We start from the raw sequence: 4,856 nt of genomic DNA on the forward strand, positions 1-4,856 counted from the left end.
GTTATGGTAGCTTGTGCTTGAATTCATCCAAAAATCTCCACCAGTGTTTGGAGTTCCAACAGCCTCCGGGGTCCCAAACTAGGCATGTAAAGCCTTTGAGCAAATTCAAACATGTTTTCAGGCTCATGAGGTGTTGAATGTCAGAATAGGTTCCAGGATCCCAAACTTTGCTTTTGCATCCGCTTTTGTCTCGATCTATATTTTTTCAGCCGGGTGGTTTGGAAGTTGTATTCTCACCAAGATGACCAAACATCTTCTGCGACCCATTCAATTGAACTCGAAACCAATCCTTGCACTTCAAATTGAAGCGTGGAACCTTATTGAGTCTTGCATACCAGCTCTGAGTACGAACCATTTCCCTTTTACTCTTAAAGCCGCAAAGAGCTCTAAGCTGGCCATCTGTTTCAAGCAAACCATATTCAAGTGGAAAAGTAAAGATAAAGGCTAAGGATTTTACCCACTTGAATTTTGTATTGGGTGGTAATGGCATTGGGATATGTGTTTCCAATGGTTTTGCAAGCTCTACTCCCTGGTATTCTTCTGCAAATTTCTCCACTTCCTTGCGAACTTCTTTAATTTCAACCACGTCGTGATCAAAGTCTTCGATATCTTCCTCATCACTTAAATCATAAGTTGGAGGTTGCGAAAAGTCTACCTCCGTATCATCTTCGTATTCACTTGGGGAAGATTCTTCCATCTCAAAGAATTCACTTACGGATGCAAGTTCATTACTAGGAGAATTTGACTCGTGATCATCATTATCAAGGAAACTTGCTTCTGGAGCTGTTCCGTCCAGTTTGTCATAAGATTCCTGCTTTGGAGGTTATGCACTATCCTCCTTAGCATCAGTTGCAGTTTCCTTGACGAAATTCTCTACAAATCTAGATTCCCATGGAGGTTCAGCATCTCCTAAGTCTTCAACCAATTCTTCTTCTTCGATAATTTCAGCTTCCTCCACTTGTTCTAGTATAAAGTCATGCTTCTTACTATCTAGTGGGGTTTCTAGCATCTCCTTCGTGCTGCGTTCTTCATTAGATTGTCCACATGAAGCCATGGGGGTTCCTTGAGTGTCCGAACGTCGGGGAGGTAATCGATTTATCGCTTGATTCAATTAGTGAAGGGTTGCATAAAATTTTTCCACTGTTTCTTTGAGACGTTCCTTAATGGATTCTTAGGTTGATGGATATGGATACGGTGCATAGGGAAGTGGTGGTTCTTGGTAGTAATTGGATTGGAATTGGTGTGGATAATGATTAGGGTCATATAGAGGTGAATGGTGGTAGGGGGCTTGTGAGTGTGGTGGTTCAAAGCTGTATTGAGGAGGTGGTTCATAGGCATATGATAGGGCTTGTCGGTAATTACAAGGGGGTCCACCATATCTATCATCTGGATATGATTTTGGAATGGTCGTGGTCCATGGTATCTTGGAGGGTGTTGTTGCCGAAAGGGTTGATCAGACCCTCGTGGCTCCGTCCATCTCTGATTGTTCTGACTTTGATGCATGTTCCTGTTATAGCTTCCATTCCTTTCAACAGCATTAGAACCAAACTCAAAGCGACGGGGGTGAGAATTCATAGTAACAAATAAAAGTTGAAGAACAAAAATAAAAGCAAATAAACAAGCAAAATAAAATATTTACAATAACCAATAATAAGGCACACGTTTGCAATTCCCCGGCAAAGGTGCCATTTTGGCGAACTGATTTCTGTTTAGTAAAGAATTTTTATAAAAATATAATCGCGTTGTAAGTATAGTTTCTAAACCAACAGAGAATCCTTTCGTACAAAAATTTGGTTGTCATAAGTAACAAAACCCAAATAAATTTATAACCGAAGTATTTAAACCTCGGGTCGTCTTCTCAAGAAATTGCAGGGAGGTATGATTTATTATTGGTTATGTAAAAAGGATATATTTTTGGGTTTTTTAAAATATGGGATAAGTAATTTAAATGACAAGAAAAATAAATTAATAATTAAAAAATCTCTTGGCAAGGTATGAGAAATTGAAGTCCTATCCTAGTTATCCTTATCAGGTGTGATGAGAATTGGATTCTGCTCCCACTTTAATTAACCCTTGCTAAATAAAGAAAAGTCAAGTGGACTAATTATTTTGATCCTCAAGTCCTAGTCAACTCCTATGGAAAGACTAAAGTTATTGGAGTACAAATTAACCAGTAGAGAATTCCAATTTCAATCAACAGTTGAGTTTGATAACTCAAGTGTTGCTAATTACTTAACCAAAGTCAAAAGGGAAAAATATCTTAAATTAAATTAAAAGCATTCATAAATAAAATAAAGCAAAATTAAATCTGAAAATATCTCAATTTATATTAATTAAGAAAATTCTAACATGAAAAATTCATAAATCGAGGCGAAAAGATAAATATCAATTAAAGTAATAGAGTAAATAATAGTAGAAGAGAAAATAAACTATAGGAATATTGAACCAGTGATTGAAGAAGAAATAAACATAACCTTTAAGAGGAATCCTAATCCTAAATCCTAAGAGAGAGGAGATAACCTCTCTCTCTAAAAACTACATCTAAAACCTAAAATTATGAATACTGTATCTATCACTAAGTTGTTATTTGATTCCTCCATTCTCTAGCTTATATCCTGTGTTTTTGACTTGGAATTGGGCCGAAAAAGGGTCCAAAAATCGCTGGGGGCATTTTCTGCAGATTTTGTACGTGGCGTCTGTCACGCGTTCGCGTGGGTCACGCGTTTGCGTGGTCTGGGAGTTTTCCTTGTCACGCGTACGTGTCGGTTACGCGTACGCGTCATTTGCGTTCTGCTCATGGCACATGTTCGCGTCGTCCACGCGTACGCGTCGATGCCATTTCGCACTAGTCACGCGTTCGCGTCGTCCATGCGTTCGTGTCACTGCCTTTTCTTCAAAACTCCATTTTTTGTGCTTTCCTTCCATTTTTGTATATTTCCTTTCTGTCCTTTAAGTCATTCTTGCCTTATGAGACCTCAAAATACTTAACACACAAATCACGGCATCGAATGGTAATAAAGGATAATTAAAATTAATATTTTTAAAGCATAGGAAACATGTTTTTCACATATATCATAAAATAATGAAGGGAAGGTAAAACCATGTAATTTACATGAATAAGTGGGTAAAGGATTGAATAAATCACTTAAATTGAGCACAAGATGAATCATAAAATAGAGGTTTATCAATGATGATGATATATCATCATCCTGCTGAATAATATTTAAGTCCTCAGAAAATTCATGTTCTGATTCTTCTTCGGAGCTTTCGATAAGGAGGTTAGTAATTTTCTCCTCAATCTAAGGATCAAAATTGAGATTGTTGATCTCCCGCTTGAGTCCACAGTACTTACTGATATGACCAGTTCTTTTTGTAATTACAATAGATAATCTGGTTTTTGTGAGGTTCTTTTTCTTTGTCTTTCCTTTGTCTAAGAAGGGGCTTGTAATGTTTTCTAGGTTTCCATTGTCGTGGATTTTGATCGGACCACCGGTTTTTGTGGTAAGACTGTTTTGTTTTTCTCTTACTACAGAAGGGTAGGCCAAACTATTCACAAAAGGAACCAAGGTCTCTCTTATTTTGGGCTTTTTTGCGGGCTAGTTGCCTTTGAATTTTGTCGTTCTGACAAAATTTTTAGGGCCACTTTTTTGACATACAAAATTAATTGACCATAACTTAAGGCATCATATGGAATAATTCCATCCGGAGTTAGGCTTCTGATTTTATCCCTTACTTTATCTCCCAGGAATTTTAGGAGTCTGGTTAAGAACTTTTCTTTCCAGAACGGTTGTTGGCTATCTTCTCTAGTGAAGACTCTAGTTAAGAAAGTATCTTTATACCATTTAAAGTTGGACAAAGTTTTGCATTTAAGGTTGGATAAGAGCTCAGCAAACCGATCTTTTCACAGGGATGGGTTTCCGATGGAATGGTTTGCTATAGTAAAGATCAAAGTGCTAACAGCATCTAGGATGGTTTTCCCATTCTCATTAAGAATAGGTTCACCATTATCATTGATTTTAACGGCTGAAATGATAGAATCTTTTTTATCCTCTGTGAGATAATATTCCACCAACCTTTAAGTTGTCCTGAAAATCCTGATACAATAACATCTGCTATTGCTTTTTCAGAACTTTCATGGGCAGTTTGATAGGTTGTACAAACTATTGTCATATGTTATAACATATGCATAATGTTGTATTCAGTTTTTCTATCTATGTTTCATTCGTAGACGTTGTTTGCATTAAACCTGTTGAAGCCTAACTCTCTATCTTCCAGAGTTAGGTCAGGAGCAGTTGTTTGTGGATGATAGTGTGGATGAGGTTTACTAAGACCTTTCCATTTTGTAATGGAGTTGGTCATGATATGGTTGACTCTGGGTGAATCTAAGCCATCTTCAGAGTCTTGCAACTCTTGTTGGTGTAATTAGCCTGTTCCATGATATTCTTGATGTCTTTATGCCCAATAAGTTCGTCTATTTTGAAGGGCAAAGCCATAACAGGGCTTTTTTTAGAATCTAGGTTATTTGTAAGGATGAATTTTCCTATTGGGGGAAATTCAGACTTGACCAACTCCTTCTCCTGGATTTTCCAAGTTGATATAATGTTCGCAGAATGAAATGTACTAATGTCAGCTTTAAAAGGATAACCTATGTTGTTCTTTATGCTATAAGCATGGAACGATTTGAAAAATGGAATATGCATCTTGGCTTGATTGACAAAATGATAATATTCTTCCCTAAAATGTGAAATTTGAGGTGCCTCAAAGGTTTGTAAGTACCATCTCCTTTGAAGTTTCCACTCTTCAGAGTTGACGTTTCTTCGCAAGGCTTCCCTATCTATAACTGTTCCGAGGGTTAC

This window comes from Arachis hypogaea, chromosome 19 (assembly GCF_003086295.3).
Source record: "Arachis hypogaea cultivar Tifrunner chromosome 19, arahy.Tifrunner.gnm2.J5K5, whole genome shotgun sequence".
Lineage (NCBI taxonomy): Eukaryota > Viridiplantae > Streptophyta > Magnoliopsida > Fabales > Fabaceae > Arachis > Arachis hypogaea.